Source organism: Rhipicephalus sanguineus, chromosome 5 (genome assembly GCF_013339695.2).
Source record: "Rhipicephalus sanguineus isolate Rsan-2018 chromosome 5, BIME_Rsan_1.4, whole genome shotgun sequence".
NCBI lineage: Eukaryota > Metazoa > Arthropoda > Arachnida > Ixodida > Ixodidae > Rhipicephalus > Rhipicephalus sanguineus.
The window spans coordinates 64,999,051-65,020,810 of NC_051180.1; the positions used below are offsets into that span (position 1 = coordinate 64,999,051).

General features: G+C 45.1%; 1 long non-coding RNA gene across 1 annotated transcript in view; it reads right to left on the bottom strand.

Annotated features, from left to right (window-relative positions):
• Positions 1-1,234: 1,234 nt before the first annotated feature.
• Positions 1,235-21,760, bottom strand: part of LOC125758732 (uncharacterized) — a 31,330-nt gene continuing 10,804 nt past the window's right edge. Inside the window, exon 2 of the long non-coding RNA XR_007416363.1 lies at positions 1,235-1,416. This is a non-coding gene — a long non-coding RNA (uncharacterized LOC125758732). The remainder of the gene's footprint in view (positions 1,417-21,760) is intronic.

Below are 21,760 nucleotides of genomic sequence, written 5' to 3' on the forward strand. Positions count from 1 at the left end.
TTCGCGGTGCACTTTGTGAATAAAGGAGTTAAAGGCTCCACATTGGGTATTCCTTGTGCGGTGGCGTAGCCAGGGGTTGGTACACGGGGCACGTGTGCACCCTGATAGGAGCAACCCTATTAGGCCCACGCAAACTGTCCCTGGCTAGTTTCTTCCTTCGCCAGAGCTTCCTATAATAATTCTGTCACATCCATTTCTAAGCAGAGTTCTTTTCTTATCTTTTCTGATCGCATTTCGAGGACCGCTGCGAAATATGCTCGACTCCGGAACCACCACGCTCATTTACTTTTTCTGGTAAATTATTTTTCCACGTTAGTGCTATAACGCCCGAGCACAGCGCCTCACCAGCCACACGTCGCTTCATATTCCGTCCCCATCGTCTCCTCCTAAGGTATTATACTTCCTCTCGGTATATTAAATGAATTCTTGGCTACGCAGTCCCGCTCTACAGGAATTTAACCACCAGCTTTGGGATAAAGAATACGAATATTTGGTCAACAGGTGCCGTAACTTGACATAAAATCCGTCGTGCGCATGTTTAATTAAGCAAAAACAGCCAGAAAAGTGTTTTCGCTGGAGCACATGTCATATGGCTCGATGAGTTTTATAGTTTACTTTTTGTGTGTATTTTTCCCAATAAAAATTCAGTTGAGAGTCAGCGCATGTCGTGTGCACTTCTTACGTCCTTTGTCCTTTTTGTGAACGCTGCACAGTCCTCAGCACATAGAATGTGTTGACCCGATCTGAAGAAAAAATAAACATTAGGTTATATCGGGAAGGAGAACCAAAATGATATAACTCATCCCCCGATTAACTGACCACAAGCCGGGACGGCAACAGGAGAAAGATTATCTTTTCCTTTTGCTGACACATCGTGAGTTTTCTATGAAAAATAGCTTTTTCCCATCAATATTGTTATGAGGCGATGTTGTAAAACGTAAATTAAGCTTGATTATTAATTAAGAACTCCAATAATCGAACATTAGGGTCATTGCCAAATTGGCAGGTTAAGCTGGGCTCAATATACAGCCACCCAAAAGCTGATTCAGCTTGTGAAGACGGAAGCTAGGCATAAACCATTTCGTTTACAATATATTCCATGCCATATCCCCCTCATCGGCAGTATCATTTGTTGCTTCTGCGTGCAGCGGCTGTCGCTATCTTAAAATGCGCGAGAAAGACAAAAACGTGTCTGACGCAGGCACTGCCGTTGTGTGGGACGCTAATAATATAATATCTGGGGTTTAACGTCCCAAAACCACGATATGATTATGAGAGACGCCGTAGTGGAGGGCTCCGGAAATTTCGACCACCTGGGGTTCTTTTAACGTGCACCTAAATCTAAGTACACGGGCCTCAAACATTTTCGCCTCCATCGAAAATGCAGCCGCCGCGGCCGGGATTCGATCCCGCGACCTTCGGGTCAGCAGTCGAGCGCCATAACCACTAGACCACCGCGGCGGGGCTTGTGTGGGACGCTAGTTACGGGACTAGTCTGCGCAACATACTAAAGGGCGAAGCATTTCTTAGCCAACCTTTAGCACTTTGAGCGTATCTATCTATCTATCTATCTATCTATCTATCTATCTATCTATCTATCTATCTATCTATCTATCTATCTATCTATCTATCTATCTATCTATCTAGCCGCCTACGTCTGGGTGCTCTCATGATTGCCTCCTTAACTTGGTGTAGACCAAAATTGGCATGGGAGGGTAAGAGGATTTCACCAATTTGACTGTTGGGTCATGACATGAATAACGTGAAAATCCCGTCGAGTGCGTCGCCAAACCCTATCCACCAGACACGTGTGGCACGTACCCCTTTACCACGGACCGCAGTGTACGGGTATGCGCCACAGTTGATTGAAACTTTGTACCTACCCAAGAACCCAGGAACTTTCGATTCGCTGACCCGAGGAATGGGAAGAATACAAATTAGGGTTCCAGCAGGAATCGATGCCAAGAATTCTGCGTGGTAATCAGGTATTCTACCACAGAGCCGCGCCAGGTCTATAAACCGGTTTGGAAAAACAGCCTACGCAGGGGTAATTTCGGTACAATGTCGATTGGTTGTGGTGCTGGCTATCTAATTTTACAAGAAAGCAATAAACACTGGATATGTACTCCTACGATACAGGCGTCATATTAGATTAACGTCGGTGGTTCCAGTGTTGGCTCCGCTTTTATAGCTGCCTAAAAAACATTTCATTTTTATTCCTATCATTCAGCAAGCTATCTTGAAACATTGCTCGACCCCGCAGGAATACATTAACGAAGGTTACGTATGATATTCACACGATTGCGCCATAAAGTGCACTTAGTTTCGATAGTACTGATGTATGTACTCTAACGTGAGGGCTTACGTTACGACGCGCCACAAGTTACCCTTTAAACGCCAGTTTTATCGTGTTCGACGTGCCTGGTAAGCCCACCATGTGGACAGAGCTACTACACTTACAAAAACGCCTCAATTCACCTCGTAACGCTTGGCTCAAAGCCAATAAATACAGCATAGAAATAGTCGCTGAATGATTCACATGAAACCGATTCCCACAACGCGTGGGATCTTACGAATTTTTGTGTCCCACGTTTCGAAAGCCAATATTTGTGTTTCTTTTGTATAAATATCGAAAAAATATTTAATGCATCAGATAATTGCTAGAATTACTCTCTGCGGGATGACTGTACTTGGATGTTAAAGAACCTCAACGTCATAGTCGCATTCCGCGTCCTGGAAAGGCAAATCGGTAAATGGAGGCACCGCGCCGCTGCACCCTCCGAAGGAGAATAATCGGAACAAACTACGCTGCCAGGGAGTTATATGTCACGTGACTTTACGAGACGCAGTTTCATTATTTTTTATTGCGTTATACTATAGTGACGCCGTCCCTATCAGGGCCGCAGCGTCACTTGTGCCCTGAACGGCTCTTCGCAACGCGAGAGAACAAACCGCAGTCGGTGGTCGGGCTCTGACCTGTTTCCGAGGGTATTAACTTCCCTTAACCTCGGGACCCACCCCCATACTTTTCCTCCAAGATACTCCCCATGCCTTACTCTGTTCGATTTCTCAAAGTGCAGTGCTTAGTCCTTTCTTCCCAGCGACGTGTTCTCTGAACCATGGTCAGGGAACATTAATAAACCTCACAGTGGGTAAGGCGTTTACTACGAACTGTCCGCGGTCACTTCTGGAAGACGTTCTGTTTAGCATTGATCACGTTTTTCTTGTTATTACGTTTTCTCGTGGGAAGCCAGAAACTAGTCATAACGTTTTCTTTATTATTATTATTTCTCTCTCAGGCAGTTCATTTGTCGTTCTCTGGCTCCGACAGTTTTTCTGAGACAGTACACTGGGGATCAGTGGCCCGCGGAAGCCCAGCCCCGTTGCGCGACCATCCGTGACCCAGAGGCGCCACGGCTGCTATCTTTACACGTATAGGATGTCCCGGAGGCCACTTACATTACCGATTACAGTGGCAGGATAGCCTTGCTTCTCATTTTTCACTTGGGATCTTGCAATGCTGGTTATTTTTTGTTCCTTGCGGTCGTAGAGTAATGTATACTTAGCTGTTTTAGGTTAGATAAGCATTAATTGCCTGACGTAGTGTATCTTAACCTATTTTTAGTGGCACTTCCACCGAGTGACACTCTTGGTTTCTTCCAAGCACTTCTGGTCAGACACTTCCTTCCGATTTTCCTAATACTCATAAAATGTGTTTTGAAAATTGGGGGACGCTTAAGCTTCGCCTTTGAGTTGAACGCGATAGCGATAGCGATAGCCGGCCCCATCCTCATCGTGCTCTATTTCGCTTGTCATTATGTTCAGTCGCCCGGTCTCTCTCTCTCGCTCTCTCTCTCTCTCTCTCTCTCTCTCACACACACACACACACACACACACACACACACACACACACACACACACACACACACACACACACACACTCTCTCTCTCTCTCTCTCTCTCGACATACCTATAGTAAACGTAAAGGCGTCCGCCCTCTTCAACAGCACTTTTATGACAAAGTGTACCCACTACGTGTGTGTAAGAGAATCCGCGCACTAATGTTTATGCATTTTCTAGTGAGTGGCATGCTTTAAACCAGCAGCAATTACGCGCGTGACACTTTTTCGAAGTTGCGATGCACCCACTACGTGTTCGTAAGGGAATACGCGCAGTAATGTGAGTGCCTTTTTTTAATGAGTGGCCGGCTTTAAACCACCAGCTCGTTGTGCAGTTCACATGGTGTGACGCCCGATGGCAATATACGCTTGTGCGCCGTTTTACTGCGATATTACATCTCGTACTGTGACACCTGTACACAGGACGCGTATGTTTGTGAAGCATTAAAGTTAATTTCAGTGCGGTTCCTGCAATGGAGTGACTCTGCGGTAGAACACCTTGCCATGCAGATGGCCTGGGTTCGATTCTCACTTGAACCTAAAATTTTAAAGACGATAGTCTTTCTTGGGATACTTAAACGAAGAAATTTTGGTCTGTCTTTCTGTCTTTCTGTTTGTCGGCACGTCACTCGATTCAGCCACTCGGCCAAGGTTGAACCACTTGCCCAAGGGCCCGGCTGACTAGGTTCATACTTGTGTACATTGTCGATCAAAAAGCAAACATTACGCATATCTAAGGCGCAACATCTCTAGGTAAGTATTAGGTGGTGTGTTTCTTTAATAGAAAATGCATACATACGTAATTCTAAAGACCCTAGTTTCTTAAGCTGCGCTGAAAATGCAACTGCGCTGAAACTTGCCGTCCTCCGTGCCCTCTGCACGAGCTCATTGTTGTGTTTCGGTTTCGGTTCTGTATTGCACTGTACGAATGCCATGGGGCGCCGCTCTGGCATTCCTGTTTTACCCAGGCGACGTGTAAATAAAAGAGTGTGTGGAGAGTACTCGTTGGGTGCGGACATTTCTTCTGCTTCAGCGCTTCGCGCCAAACCGCGTGTTCGGGCTGGCTGGCGTCCCCGCCGGTCGCGTTGGTCACCGCCGGTCTTCGCCTGCTGCTGCGCCGGGACTACCAGCCCGCAACGCAGCACTCATGTTTCCCGACGTATTGCCAGATGGCATCCATATCTCACGCAGCGCCTCTTCTATCGTCTTTAGACGACATTTGCAGCGAAGCACGCAGATACGCGGCCATTTTTTTTAATTTGTTTTATTTGCATCTTTCTCAATTTTTCGGTCACGGACAAGATGAAGATTTTTCGCTCACAACCAACGACGCCGACACCGACGCCAGAATTTCTGCCGAACGAACTCTTTAACGCTATCGCGCTAAAAAATAAAAGTGTCACGAAATTGGTGGTTCTGTTTCAAGTTAAGACTTATATTGAATACATATTATGTCGCAGCATAAGTACACTTAGGGGCCAGTTAACTGTGAGGATAATTAATGGAAGGTAAATTAACCAGTTCATTGAAAGAGCAGACGGTTTCCTTGTGAGCAGCTATGGCAATCTTGGCACCTGACCAAGCAGACGCGCTTCCTTTTACGTGGCTTCCGAGATCAACTTCGGCAGTGGGACGAAACACAGCCAACCCTAGGAATACACCGGAGAACACAAGCGCCGACGTACGAGTTCCAGCACCAGACAACTAAGTTAAGGGTTTCGGTCACCTCCAGATTTTTTTTCTTTTAACAATAAATTCGTTGACACCTCGACTCTAATTAATCTAGCTTATTGTGAACGGGCAGGAAATGTGCCTCCACAGTTATTGGATATACATAGTTAACCTAATAGAAATTATCAAGTTTTAGTTAGCTAAGCTTTTTTATAAACAATACACGCCCTTTCCTATGTAGACACCAAGTAGAAGATCGGACGCAGGGCCGCGCTTCACCGTGAGAGATAGCAGTGCAATTTCCGATACTGGGGCTAGTTTGACTATGGCAGAATGCGAAACAAGGCTCGTCTTCGAACCACTTCTTTAGTCTATCTCCTGCAGCGCTTCATTTTCGCAGTGGTAGTGCAGCCTGAAAGCCTTAGATGCCTCATAAAATGCGAAAATTGACCGTCGGCGTGAACACGAGTGATGCAAGAAATCATCATCACGTGATGACGTCACAGTATTTCTACATCATGACGTCACAGATGGCAAATGTTGTGACGTCACATCACATCACATGTCATCGTCGCTTGGTCAAAGGTGGGCCGATTACGGAGGCAGGAAAAAACCAGGTGAGGTGCAGAAAACTTGCAATCCCTCCTGTTCTGGGGGCAGTGCAAAACCGCGTTGGGTGCGGTTTTGCACTGCCGGGCACGCTATCCACTGCGCCACGGTCACAGACTCCGGAGGCTTTACGAACGCGCCTTTTATATCTACCATTCTCCCGGTCGGCTGGGTGGTGTTGACCTCTGGGAGTGGTAAGGTAAAGTAATTTGTCATTGCTGTGGCCTCCGCGACTAGCACCTGCAACGCGTTACGCGTCGGTCCCATTCGGCGCGTTTTCAATAGAAGTTGAATTTTGTCAATGCCTTAACACACCGCGATGTGGCGACCTTTGCCCAAGCGTCTTAAAGGGCCCCTCACCAGGTGACCTAACGAATTTTAGTTAGACATTGCAAGTTGTTGAGAGCCCAATGAAGAGCATTATGCCACAAGAATTTTTCTAATCGGTCCCTTAGAAGCTGAGAAAAACAATAATTTGTAGTGGCGCGAAACCATGATGCGAGGAGGCGAGCTGCAAACCCTTGCCGCTCGCTCCGTGTAGCCTTCGCAAGCCAAATCCCTTCCCTGCCCTCTTCGGGACGCGAGCAGGAGGATCACATAACGCATACGCATGAACACGTCATACGCACAAAATGTCACGAGCGCACGACGGGCCCGAACCAGGCCGAGCCCCCGAGACGCGAGCGGTGTTGTGGCGGCGTTCTTTGCGCTTCATCTCTGCAAGTTATGCCGAATGCGCCCTCACCGATCACTTGGCTTTCAACCTATTACTGAGCACGAAAGCTGCAACATTTGTACGGACGCGAGACTAGCGGTGTGCCGCATGAACATCTAGTTAGACGCGGGAGGATAAATGAGACTAATGAGCGCTGGAACGCGGTAGAAAATTAGTTTCGTTGTAAAGGGTGCCGTTAGGGTGCCTTGATGCGCGTTTTGTTGCGCGTTCGCACCATCGAGGCACACTAGGTGCCGTCTGCACGATGCGCAAAGCGCGAGAACACGAACGCGTGCGAAACGGAGGTACATTAGTCTCGAATCTCGCTGCGATTCGCAGTAAAAATTAAAAAAGAAAACGCACACATTCGGTTTGTGTGTTTTATTATTGCTCTCAAGTTTTATTCATCCATTCAAGCAACGAATTACACAAACTACACGTCATGTCACATAATTATCGCAGTGTCACGTGCTACTGTTGGCGACGTCAGAGCACAGTCGTCTACGTAGACGAGCGACGTCACCGCACTACCATCTACGTAGGGCCATTCTCTCATGTACGTCATCCCCTCATTCTCTGGGCGCGCGGCCGCGAGAAGAAGGGCAAGCAGCGTTCAGCTTGAAATTTGACCCATTTACGCTGCGCGTAGCGTCGCAAATTTTGGCAGACGCAATCGTGAACGTCCAGTGCATGCATGCGCTCGTCAGCTCAAAATTGTCAAACCTGGTGAGGGGCCCTTTAAAAGCGTCGGCCTCGCTCAGCTTTTACGCCAATACAAACCAAAAATAGCTCTGCGACGCGCGCCTGCCTCACCTGGCTCAGAGCCGTATATTCCTTCGGCTCTGACCTGGCTGTAACACCGCGTTCCATGCTCACGCGCTCGCCCTGATAAAAATCGCGGCCGGGCTACCGGGGCGGCACGACGCGCTTTGCGTTTCTCTAGTCCGGCCGTGGTGTTCAATCACATTTTAACATGCTGCGGGATGGCGACCAAGTTCTGCGTCCATTATGCGACGCTCTTCTGGCTATCACACCTCGTTCTCTGATGACGCTTTCACCGTTAACTACTACAGCTACCACAAGGGTTTGTTGAATCATCTAACATGGACGTTAGTCATCGGGATGGAGATGTCGTCGGGATGGAGATGGAGTAGCTGCCAGACACCAATATACAATGTGCAAACTCTCTTATATCAATGTACAGTAAGCATTCAGTTACTTCTGTAAGGGCACGCTTTAGTTTCGTGTTATTCCGATTCCTATAACGGAGGGATCAACCGTATTTTTTTGTCATTTAACACCACCCCTTTCTTGCCTGGTACGATGCGGTACCTCCAAGTTACAGCGTGAAGCCTTCTGTAAACCGCGATGTGAAGTGTAATCTCGAGCGTCTTTTGTCAAAAACTTCTTGCTGCGCGCCTTGAATTTGAAGCTTGTCGAGGCTTAGAAGTGTGCTTTTCTGATCAGTTTTGTCCAAATCTCCGATCCGTTTTCACTCAATAGAGCACAAGTCGCAGCAGTGTGCACGTCGTCTTTGTTTTGCACTGTGTACACGCTCATTTTAAAAGCAAGTTAGCTGACCACCACAATTCCCGAGAACCAGCTATAGCTGTTAAACAGGGCTAGGCCTAAATGCTCGGGGACCTGGAATTAGGTGGTTGGCGTGTGTGGTGCGTATGCGTGTGTGTTTTTAGAAACGATAGCACTCGCGTTGTAAGACGGCTTTGCTTTGATCAGTACTTTTATCGCACCGATCACCCAATAACATGAACCGAAAGAATAAATGGGTCGGCATTCATTGAAAAGTATTTACGCTGGTAGTCTTGGTAAAACCTTATGCAAGCTGCTAATACCACCTGACGTACTACTCGCCAAAGCAGAGAGAATTCTTGTGACTTCTACATATAATGCTTACGCAAGCTCTAATGTAACAAGTTGCAGTTGCCGCTCGTAAACCATTGCGCAGCCTTACTTTATTCTTAGTATCGCACTAATAGAAATAAGCTTGCGCTTTCTCGTGATATTCATTTTAGCTTGGAGCGTCTTCATATCATTCCTAAATCACTTCTTATTCGCGGGGGTGTCATCACAACTGCCTTCTTGCCTGTCATCATGCCTTCTTTCACCGCTTTATTTATATTTATTCTTGACGGCTTTGCACTGAAAAAACAAAACAAAAGATCTTACAGGATAGCTTAGGGTAGCTTCGGGACGATGTCGTGGAGATCACATACTCATTTATATCAAATAAAAGTGTTATCGTTGTCATGGTTGCTTCTAGCCTCTGCATAAATGACCAGAACGTTCAGTGAAGACGTTTTTTGTACGTTCTACAAAGTCACTGAGGAAGTGGCATTGCTAGCAATGGATAGTTTGTAATGATTTTATAATGGGGAATAAAAAGAATGAAAACCTTTTTTCTCGCGTGGTGAGAGCGTAAAGTTTTCAATAGAGCAGACATAATACACGGACACGCTGTAAATGCGTTTTTTATCAAGCACCTCAAGAAAGTGGGAAATGCTGTCAGATCAAAAAGACCATTTCCATTTCTTGGAGCCAGTGACGAAAGGCTTGTCTGAGAAAAGCGTTCTTGAATCGATCCTGTTTGATGCGATGTCGCTGGGAGATAGTCAAAACCAGCAATGGTATTTCTTTCTTAGAAACCTTGAGGGATACCAAAATTGAGTCATCAGATGAGAGTGCTTCGTTTTCCAGCAAAGAATTTGAGCGTTCTTCTAAAACCCCTTAAAACAAAAGTGAACAAATAATGCTGATTCTCGCGTTTGCGGAATGAAGGTGCATTTCTATGTTAGACAGGACAGTTTTAATGTACTGAACAACTCCATATAGAACCGATGAAGGAAGTCGGATTTTTTTAAACTGTGGATAAAGTAATGGCAGCGAATGGGTCACTATTTTGAGTGATAATAGCGTGTGCAACCACCGCTGACTTTCGCTTCATGTATTTTCGTAATTGCACTTGTTTCTGTACCATCTATAAGAATGTGTGCGCGTGCGTGCGTGTGTGTGCGTGTTTGCGTTAATTTTTTACCTAGTCTAGAAATGCACAATCTCTGTGGTCCAGGGTTGCCCCTTTATTGTATACAAGCAACAATTATGACTAAGATATGACTCACAATTGGCTTTATAATGCCTGTGAGCCCTATTGTTGGGGTTTGCAACTACAGCTAATGCCCATTTTTTCTATAAATTCTACATAGGGTCTACATGTTGTAAGCGCATCCCATTAATTTCTAGTGAAAGCAAGAAAATTGTTACTCTACGTTATGAAGTATTTATTTACACTCTATAAAGTTCATCTGAAAATTTATAATTATTTCTGCAGTGTACTTTCCAGCAGCGGATAACACACCACCTTCTTCTTGCCCTGTTATGAAGTCGTAACGATTGATTCGCAGAGTCGGCACGCACCAAAGTACTGCTGTAACGATCCTTAGATGACGACTTTTTTAATCGGTATCACTCATTCATCGTTTTAATCTCACGTAAATAAATTTGTAAAACTCATGATCAACGAAGTCAAAAGGCCCACAATCTTGCGAAAATAAGAACACTCGACAGATCGTTATTATTAAAACTGTTTGTTTAGCTCACAAACACAAATCCAGATACGTAATTATCTGTACACTCGCCTTAGAAAAACATCTTTTCATTCGGACACCTCTTCATAGTACGAAATGTACGAAATTTTTATCAAGGATGCTATTTTTTTTCTGAATGCAAATATTTGCTTAGGTGTAGCAGTTTCTGAAATTTTAGAACAATAAAAATACAAGCGTGGTATTACGTCAGATGTTTGGAAATTTTATGACCACTTATGGGCAATATTACGGACGAAGCACCTTCGGACCTAGCTTTGTCGTCGACTCTCACTGTCCGCTGTCACGGTATATAGAAAACCGTTGCTATTGTCGAAACGTGTGTGTATGTTGCGATTACGACTACGAGTATTAGGTCTCACATAAAAGTCATATGCAGCACACAAACCACTCCTGAAATATCTTGATTACAATGAAATTGAATAATATTTAAAGGCAATACGATCCCGAACTCAACAAATCTGGCTATCACAATTCTGAAGGATGTGCACACTGGGGCGTGGAAGGTGTCGTGTCTGATGGTTAGTCTTCAACGAGAATCCCTGAAGAAATGCTTTGGTAAAGGTTGAGCCGGAGACAAAATTGGAAGTCCGCGGCATTTCCTTCTCAAAGGCGAAACATATGTGTGTAGGTTACGATTACGATTGCGAAACAAAAAACAAGCACCAAACCCTTATACTAGTAGGCGACTTCGAAGTAGACATTGTGAACAGCGACTAGGTTATGCAGTATTTTATGTCTCGATACGCTCTACGATGCATTTCATTTGACTGGAAACAAGCAACAACCACCCGAGGAACATGCGTAGGCCTTGTCTTTGCCAACTTTAGATTGGATCCACTCGAAGAACCATTGGCTGTCCATTTCATAGGCCACAAAACAGTAATAACGAAGGGAAAAAGGAATCCAGAACTCAAGACGATATATTAACTATAACAAGAGGATTGGAATAGAAGCGCATTAAAGAGGAACCAAATAAATACATTTACACATATATATACACTTTATGTCACTCGATTTACATTCGCGGGCGAGGTACGGTGACACAGCGGTACAATACCCAGTGCTTCGCCACTCGTCAAGATTCACATTAATGGAGATGTGGTGAATTTTTCATTATTAGGGGCGAAGCTCCTTAAGGCGGCACCCGTTCGTCCCTCGTAGTTGTCGTAGTCGTAGTGCGTAACCAGTCGTAACGCTAGTACTAGATCTTGACCTCCAAGGTGGTGCCGGTGGGAGATTTTTTCTGTGCGTTGTTGAACAATAAAAAATTCGCAGCGGGCGCATTAACTAAAAGATCAATTCTTCTGTCTCTCATTCCCCATTAGCAGCCATTGGCATGTTCCAGTAGGAAACGTTAATAGAAGTAGAAGTGTAAGTGTTAGCTAAAAGCCGACTTCTTCTGTCTCTCATTCCCATTAGCAGCCATTGTTTACCTCCAAGGTAGTGCCTGGTGAGATTTTTCCTGTGCGTGATTAAACAATAAAAATTTTGTTCAAAACGCCGTTGATTGATGAAATAAACCAACGAAAGACGCCAGATGTTTCCTAAAAGCAAAACGAAAGAACGCCAGATGTTTCTAAAGCAAAACGAAAAGACGCCAGCTGCTTAACGAAAGACGCCAGATGTTTTCTAAAGCAATGGTTTTCTAAACAATGAAAATTCACAGCGTACATGTAAAATTAAAGTGAGCTGCAAGTCGTCATAACTCATCGAACCTTTAGTATAAACGCGCCCGATCTCACGTCGGTGATGATGTACTGGGCAGAATTCACGGAAGATTCACGGTTTACCGATGAACCTCCGCAGCTTCGCCCACTCATCATCATTCACTCCGTGGATATGCTGCGATTTTTTTTTTATTTATAGATGTGCTGGACATCCTCGTGTAAATGAAGTGCATTAAAGTATCAGAACATAAAATAGATATATCTTGAATATATAAAAACATGAAATCTTCGAGCCAGCGCGACCTTACATTTGTTTTCTTTGAAGACGCCATTCCTTAGCTTTTTAGTGTATGAAGCCATCCAGCTTTTTTCCTTGTTAAAAATGTAAGTTCTAATGTTCACTATGTGAAATTATGTACAGTGCAAAAAGCTGTGCTAAGGACACGCACTCACGCGGCAAATAGGCAGGTCGTTGGGGCTTTAGGCAAAGCGTCAACTGCTGTAATGATTGTTTGAGGTGCTTCGCAGTACAAGAAAACAGCAACAAACACTACCCCTGCGATCTGCATTTAGAACATGCTTGGCGCATTTAACTTCGTTCTCATCCTCATTCAGCGTTGATAATCGCCCTATCTCCGTCTCTTCAGACCTTCCGCTAGCTGGAAACACACATCTTGTTTTTCAGATCCTTTCGTTTACAGAATATTTACGGCACGCACTTCCTGTTCGTAGTTCGCCCAACCTCCTCATATTCGTTTATTCTTCCACAGGCTCTGCCAACGAGGCAGAACAGCTGCAGTCATGACCGTCGCGATGTACTTTACGTGTTCTCGAATACGAAGCATTAGTCAAGAGAGTGACCTGAACCCTGGATATTTGCCATGGGTAATGGCTGTCAAGTGTGTGTGCTCTTGTATTCGGCACCTATTGCCACTGCGGTAGCACTTTCGGCCCACTCCATTGAAATGCATCAAGCTTTCGAAGTTGCTATCGCCCTGCAGAGCGCTTCGCTGAATCATCTAGCAACCACTTCAAATTTTGTGCCTGTTGTAAGGCCGGTTTTCTCACGCTGCGATCTACCTTCACATTTGGAGTCGGCAAACGTTATTCCTTTAGCGTAGCGTTTTACTATTATGCAGATTTTAAGATAAAGTTGTTATTAATAGTTTGCGTGATCACGCGCTTAACTAATCAATAAGATTATTTATAAAAATTCCGCCTGATCCCACGCATTCTGACGATCCATTTATTGCGAAGCAGCCAGCGAGTAGCTGTCTATGCGGCATATCTTTTTTTTCAACGCGATAGCGTTATGAGCTCGCTTCGCAGATATTCCGGGGTCGGCGTCGGCGTCCCTGCCTTGGGGTTAGAGATGAATCTTTCAAAGCAATGTTTTCGTAACGAAGCCCGTTAGGCTTTGCTCACCGCGGCTACCTTAGTGTGGTGTGTTGTGTGTGTGTGTGTGTGTGTGTGTGTGTGTGTGTGTGTGTGTGTGTGTGTGGTGTGTGGTGTGTGTGTGTGTGTGTGTGTGTGTGTGTGTGCTGTGTGTGTGTGTGTGTGTGTGTGTGTGTGGTGTGTGTGTGTGTGTGGGTGTGTGTGTGTGTGTGGTGTGTGTGTGTGTGTGTGTGTGTGTGTGGGTGTGTGTGTGTGTGTGTGTGTGTGTGTGTGTGTGTGTGTGTGTGTGTGTGTGTGTGCGCGCGCGCGCGTGTGTGTTTAGCACATTATTGCAAAGAAGCTCGGCAAATGATACAGAATTCCAACTACTACCGATTTCAACCGACTGAAGAACTGAGGCTGCCTATTGTGTCCGCATCGCTTCTCCCCACCCCACCGTGTTTGATGAGAAAAGTGTGTGTATAAGCTCTTGGCATCGAGACATTCAGGCATTCTAGAGTGCTAAGTTCATGAGACTATCGAGCGTGCAATGTCTCTTTTGACACAACGGTAAACTAGGGCCACCACGTGCTTCTTTACTGAAGCGGCAACACCGCAAAATACATGTAAATGGAAATTAATAAAGGGCAGATTACGGAGCCTGTAATCTAATACTGTGGATCTCCAGCGGTGATAAACCAGGCACGTGGTACATGGAACAGCTCGCACTGAATACCAAGCGGCAATTGACAGCGGGCAGGAACATCCGCGATACTGAAAATAAATGGTCCAGAGACTGTTGACCTCGTAACAAAGTTTTCGCATGTGTGCGCTCCAGCTTTTCGTCTGTTCCCAAAGCCCTCCACCAGCTTCGCAAGCTAAAAGCAGCCCAGAATGTCAGAGAGACCAAGAAGAACGTTCTGTTCCAATGTACGCCAGTGCAAAAAAGAATGAACTGAGTGAGCAAGCCAAAACGGGTATAAAGCAACGAAGGCGAAACGAAGCACGTAGCTTTTTGCTGGGACTTGTCTCTCAACAGTGTACAGCTGAGCTTTTCCGGCGTACTTTTGTAGAGCACCTTGGTGTGCATTAAAATTTAGGACTATATAATACCAGAATGAAGGCTGCCATACAAGATCATCTAAGCCATGGATTGATCAAATTCTGAACAATGTGAGGAAGAAGAGTTAGTGAAATTCTCATATTTTTCCGTCTCGATGACTAGTGCAGTGTGATTAGCGGAACAAGGACGTCAGTGGCTGCACGAAATAATACCAGATAGAGCTGTATTAGTGTAGCAACCGAGAATGAGTGGTGATTGTTGTTATAGCGTGTTTGACTTTCGTAATTATTGTCGAAGGGTTAAATGCTCATAGCATTCTTCATGTAAAAATCAAATGACTGGTTCCCGTCTTCGATATTTTTTGATTGCCAGGCTCAATTTCACTACTCCAGCAACGCTCCGTTGCACCGTTGCTACGGCCGTCCAATTCGGCGCGTTTCCAAAGGCCTCCGCGGAAAGCGCATTACAGTCACTGCGAAAGCTTGAAAAGCGGCATTTCTAGAAGCCCTTGTAAACTCTCTTAGGGTTACTAAAACAAGTACACTCCTCCGGTACCTACTACGCCATAAATCACAATTTCTGTGATGTTGGGAAGCACCGACTACGCCATTATTCGTCATTTTGTGGAGAAGTGAGGCACCCGCTAAACATATGTATGACATTACGTGCACTTTGTTGATGCGGTGGCTGATGACGATAAATATTTATGGCTGAGCGCTTCGTAATAGCTTGGAAGCTTTAAACGACCCACTATTTACGTAATTCGTACTGTGTCACGCCCGGTCGTTATTTCACTCTCCTAACACGCTGTGTAACATATGTTAACGTGAGAAAGGAGGTGGAAAATAACTTTATTGAGGCCCTAAGAAAATAAATCATGGAGGCGTTATGGGCTTCCTTGGCGACCAATACAAGCAAACTTCCGAGGTGGTCTCTACGCTATAAATCATCATATTTTCGTGAAGTAGGAAAGCACTCACAAAGCCATTTTTCGACATTCTGCGGGGAACCGTGATACCCGCTACAAACCTGTAAGGCATGATGTGCACTTTGTTGATACTGTGCCTGATGACAATGAAGAATTATGGCTCAGACCTTTGTAATGAGTTGGAAGTATTCAACGGCACACTCGTTGCGCATTTCGCGTTGTGTGACGCCTGGTTACAGAATTCGCGTTGTGGGGCGCCTGGTTGTCATTTTACTCTTCTACGCCATATTACATATATTAATATGGCTCGTTCCCGACATGAAGCCTGTATACGGTCTTTTTGCGAAGGAGTTTCAAGCGCCGGCATGGCACTGTGGTAGAATACTGGGTTCCATCCTGCATATTATTTTATTTCGTTTTTTTTTCATGTCGCACGGCAGCGTTTACGGACAACGGTGGCTGCGGACAACTATGGTGCCAAGAACGGCCGTTGTTGTGGTCTCATAACAGCTTTCGCTGTAAAAAAGTGTAATTTTGTTACTGCGTTACACCACGAGGTGTCGGCTTTAGCCCAAGCCTCACTCAAAGCATCCATCCTTACTCAAATATAATAGCTCTGAGACGCTCGCCTGGCTGTCACGCAGCGTTCCCCGCTTGAACCGTGAGAAATCACGACCAGACTAGAGGGGAGACACACGCGCGTCTCGTTTCCCGTCACGTTTCTAGCTCGGCGTCGTGTGATCTTTCTGTGAACTTTTAGGGGCGAAGCTCCTTAAGGCGGCACCCGTTCGTCCCTCGTAATCGTCGTCATCGTAGTAGTCCGTAACAAGTCTTACGCTTTGACCTCCAAGGTGGTGCCGGTGGGAGATTTCTCCTGTGCGTTGTTGAACAATAAAAAATTCGCAGCGTGCGCGTTAACTAAAAGCCGAATTCTTCTTTCTCCTCATTCCCCATTAGCAGCCATTGGCATGTTTCCAGTAGGAAACGTTAGTAGAAGTGTAAGTGTTAGCTAAAAGCCGACTTCTTCTGTCTCTCATTCCCAGTAGCAGCCATTGTTTACCTCCAAGGTAGTGCCTGGTGAGATTTCTCCTGTGCGTGATTAAACAATAAAAATTTTGTTCAAAACGCCGTTGATTGATGAAATAAACCAACGAAAGACGCCAGATTTTTTGTAAAAGCAGAACGAAAGAACGCCAGATGTTTTTCTTAAAGTGTAGTAGTAGTAGTTGCATGTAGCCACCTCGCCCGATCGTCAACGGGCGAAGTGGACCGGCAACGGCGCGAGGACCCTGCCGTACGAGAGTTAAATCACACTAAAAGACATACTTTGCGGGCGATACACTCTAGTGAGCCTTTCACTTTTCGTCTTATGTACATGATAAAGAAATTATTTCTACGAAAAACGCAAGGCACACCTTGAGCAATATATTTGGTTTGGGACGCTAAATGGAACCATGAGGCGATGCGAAGCCGGAGCACTTGCACGATCGCGTTCCGTTGGCTTTCGTTGGGCATGCTACCGACCTCGCGTCGTGGAACGCGCGTCCCTGTCTTGCCTCTAGCCTTGCCTTTAATTCGCACAGGGCGAGCGGGAATGCGGTCGCTCTTGGCCCTCTTTCGCTCGGGAGCGGACTTCCTTCCTTGCATTTCACCGATCACAAGTGATAATGAAGGGACCACGTAAACCAACAGTACAATAAAGTTTGTGTTTAATATATACACGATGTTTCACACTCTTTATATTATGTACTGGGCGCATTTCACGGAAGAGTTTCACGGTTTACAGATGATTCCCTCCGTAGCTTCGCCCCACTCATCATCATTCACCCCGTGGATATGCTGTGATTTTTTTTAACATTTCTCGGGATGGTGACCTTAGACCAAGCTCAGGAAAGAAGCTCAGCGTCCAATAACCGACGCTCTTGTGGCTGTCATACCGCTTTCTCTGATTACGCTCTCCCTTTGCGAATTGGACATCCTGAGCAACACTAGCAACGGCGCGTTGCCGGAACAAATCTCGGAGGCCACGAGTAATGCATCATGACACTAACGATCACCCAGTGCGAGCGTTTCGGTAGTCTCAGCGCGGCGGGGGCTTTCGCTGCGATATTGTAGAAAACATGTGGTCGGTGAATTGCGGCGTTCGCGATGATTAGATGTGGTGGCGACGCAGTTACGCGATTCGCTTTTGGCGTCAGCGTGTGGCGCCTTCTGGCGAGCGTATGGCCGCGCGCTTCCAAATGGACTGTGCTTCTCCGCCGCCTACAGCTTCGAGTGCACTGTCACCGACTAATACGGATCGCACACCTTGCAGTTTCCCTCCTCAAAAAAAACGACGCTTTGGAAAAATGCATGTCAAGTTAGAGCCTCTAATGAACACGCTGAAGCCATCTTTGCGCGTGATTCACCATATGCTGTGTCCAGGTGTACGAAGGAAGGAAGAAACAAGCGGAAAGACAGGGAGGTTAGCCAGTTCTTAGACCGAGACCGGCTGGCTACCCTGTGCTGGGGGAAGGGGTAAGGGGGATAAAAGATGATAGAAGAGAGATGTTACAAAAAAGGCGAGCAAGAATAGGAAAAAGAGAGAAAGAAAAAAGGAAAGGTGATTACGACACTGCTTAGAGTCTGTCTCTAAGACCAGTTGTCCGCAAGGAGCGCAACAATGCTTTCAAAGCCTTCTGTGCTGATGACGAACTCGGCCAAGGTCTCAAGACCCTTTGTTCTGACAAAGGGCGATTATCAAGTGTATCTAGCGCATACGAAGGTTCTTGTCTTGGCACACTGAAACGGGGACACTTACACAAGACGCGACATCGTTTCTTCGCAGCTGCACTCATTGCTTGTAGAGTTGATGGCCGTTTCAGTCAGACAGGAGTAGGCATTCGTGAAGGCCACGCCAAGTCACAGGCGGCACAAAAGCGTCTCCTCAGCTCGCGATATTCCTGGCGGAAGACGTAGCTGGAGATTGGGATCCAAGCTGTGTAGAAGAGCGTTGGTGAATTCCGCCGAGTTCCACTGGGAATGTGTGAGTTCACGTGCCAGCAACGAAGTCTTGTAGCTCTTTGACGATTTATTGTATTCTTTTACAATTGATTGTCACTCATGCGCGATCATTATGATGATAACCGCCTAAACAACGTACATGGGTCTTTCTGTAACGTAACCCTTCTGAATGCGGCTCTTGAGATATTTGGAACACTGAATTTACAATTCTTTTTGTGCACATCAGCACCATTGCGCAAAAAAAAATAGTGCATTGGTCAATGGAAAAAAGCAAAGAGAAAAGAAAGAAAGAAGGAAAGAAAGAAAAAGAAAGAAAGAAAGAAAGGAAGAAGAAAAGAAACACAACAAGAAAGAAACAGAAAAACAGCAAAGAAGGAAAGAGAGAAGAAAACAAAGAAAGGAAGAAAGAAAGGAACAAAAAGAAAGAAAGAAAAAAGAAAGGAAGAAACAAGGAAGGAAAGAAAAGAGAGAATAAAATGAAGAAGGACAGAAATATGAAAAAGAGAGAAAGACAGAAAGAAAGAGAAAAGAAAGAGAGAAAGAAAGGCAGAGAGACAGCAAGAAAAAAGAAACAAAGACAATCAGAAAAAAATAAGGGAAGAAAGAGTGAAAGAAAGAGAGAAGGAAAGAAAGAAAGAAAAAAAAAAACCCAAAGGAAGAAGGAAGGAAAGACAGAATGAAAGAAAAATGAAATGAAAAAGGAAATAAAGATGGAAACAAAGAAACAGGAAAGAACGAAAGAAAGAAAGAACGAGAGACAGACAGAATAAAGAAAGAAAGAAAGAAAGAAAGAAAGAAAGAAAGAAAGAAAGAAAGAAAGAAAGAAAGAAAGAAAGAAAGAAAGAAAGAAAGAAAGAAAGAAAGAAAGAAAGAAGAAACAGTCATCAGCTTTTCTTTTCTGTGGAGCACAGCCCACGGTAGCAGCAAGTGGAAGCTTCTCACATCATTGATCCTGCAGCGACCACACACCTGTAAAGTCAAGCTTGGAAAGTTCCTCCTAGAACATCTCGTCCAACGACCACAAAATGGGAGAAATTGAAACCACTTCCGCTTCCACTCACGCGTACAGCGACGTGAGGCCCGCAATTCTCTTTAATTACAGTGCTCTAACATTGCCGGCGCCGACAAAGCCATCGCAGAGACGGTGGGAGAAGATGCGCAGAGAAGCGCGCCATGGATTGCCTCGGAGAGTGCCTTGGCACATTTGGTAAACAGCTCGGAAAAACTTCTCTTCATTATTGCTGCTGAAGCTATGGCGAAGCACGCGAAGACATCTCCATGCTAGAGAACGTTAAATGAGACACTAGCATGCTTGCTCTTAGCACGCAAACAGGTATTGAAACGAGTAACGAGTGCGAGTACGGTCGTTTTGGGAATTAAAGTTATCTGGCAGAAAGTAATTCCCGGACTGCGCGCAATTGTCAGGAGGATAAGTAACAAGATGAAGTACGCTCAATGCCCAAGAAGTATGCCCTAAATTGATATATGAGGCTCAGGCGGGTAGAAGGGCTCCCTAACATTCGATGAGCTTTATGCGTAACAGAAAACTCTAGCCGTCGCCTTGCGAGCCAAAATTTGTACTGGGAGTCGCGGCGCCAAACTGGCAATCCATCCTGGTGCTAAGCTGTACTCTCTGGCAACTACCTCTTTTCACAGAGTATATCAGTGGCAGGACGCTTTTACCAAAAACCCTCCGGTATGCTCTAGTCTATCGCGTTATATCGTAACTCACCGATTTCTAAGATATTACTATCAGAAGCAGATATTTTTCAATATAGTTCGTGTAGCAGAGTGTAGGTAAAAAGTTAACACCCCGTCTCGAGTCTGTGTTTCTATTCCACGCTTCTGCGACGTAATAGTTAGCAGAAATATATCGGTAATGCAATATTAACAACAACAATTCAACACTTAAAAATATATTATATATGTAACGAAACCGAGAAAATTACGCTTCGGGGATTTCTTTTGCTCTCTTGTTCGGTACGAAAAAAAAAGGTCAACAAACATAGAACTATTACTACTGCATTCGCGAAAATGACAGCATGTAAATAAGCGAGAATAGAAGATTCGATGTGTTAAGTAAGAACTAGTTCTAAACTAAATGAGCCTGGCAACCACAGACGTGCCTTCTTGGATTGGCGATTTCAAGGCTAGTAGCAAATAAACTCAAGCGCTGACAAAAGGCACCACTCACTGGTACCCATAGGAACAGTATTAGCTATTGTAGTTTATTGTATATGCACCAAGTATAAAAAAAATCCTGCGCTCCACATTTGGTCAACCCTGATGACCTACTTATATTTTCGGAGTCATGTGTAACATAAAGAATGACGATCTGTAGGAAAATCAGTTATCATCTGAAATATACAAATTTCTTACGTAACGCTAGAAAGTCTTTATTACAAAATGCTAGATTCCTTCAAAGTGCTTCTATTTTTGAGATCGCGAAAGTAGGGAGTTTCAGTGCAACAATGAATACATAAAGAATAAAGTGGGACTAGCCGGGTGGCGCGGGGTCTCCCCTGCGTCTGCTCTGGACCCCAATAAAGTTTGCATCATCATCATCATCATCATCATATCTACAGGAGTTTCAACTTAGGAATGTTGCCACCTAGAAAGCGCATTATTCTACCATTGATTCAATGAATCGCCATCAAGAAACGCTGTTCCGAGCTCTCCATGCGGTATATCGAGCAAGGAAACGACATTAACAATAAGTGAAAGAAGTGGACTAACGCTTTTTATTCCATCTAGATTACGAAGGTGACGGCACAAAGCTCACACACGCAGCGACAAATAAACAAGGCCTCAAACATGCAGGATCTCGTAATAAAGTTTATTCACTCACTCACACAAAAAGATGGTCTAGTAAAGTGATGTGCACAGGCTCTTACAGATAAGAGTACTCTTTTGAATATCTATGCAGCTACATGAGCGTAAACGGCTGTCTTGACTTTCAAAGTACGTCTTTGCCAGTTTCAAAATAACAAAATATAAAAGCAAAACGGCGAAGAAAGAACATCTAGAGGTCGCGGCATCAGAAAGAGCTGGCGCCCATTCTGGGAGTTGCGACATTATGAGGCTTGTGCGGCTATTCCGGTTCCAATAGTCGAAAAACAGCGTTGTGATAGCGGCGTGTGCGTGACGCTCTCGCCATTTCGGCCCACGCGTAACGGCAGTGGTGGGCAAGAGCGACCAGCCTTGCGAC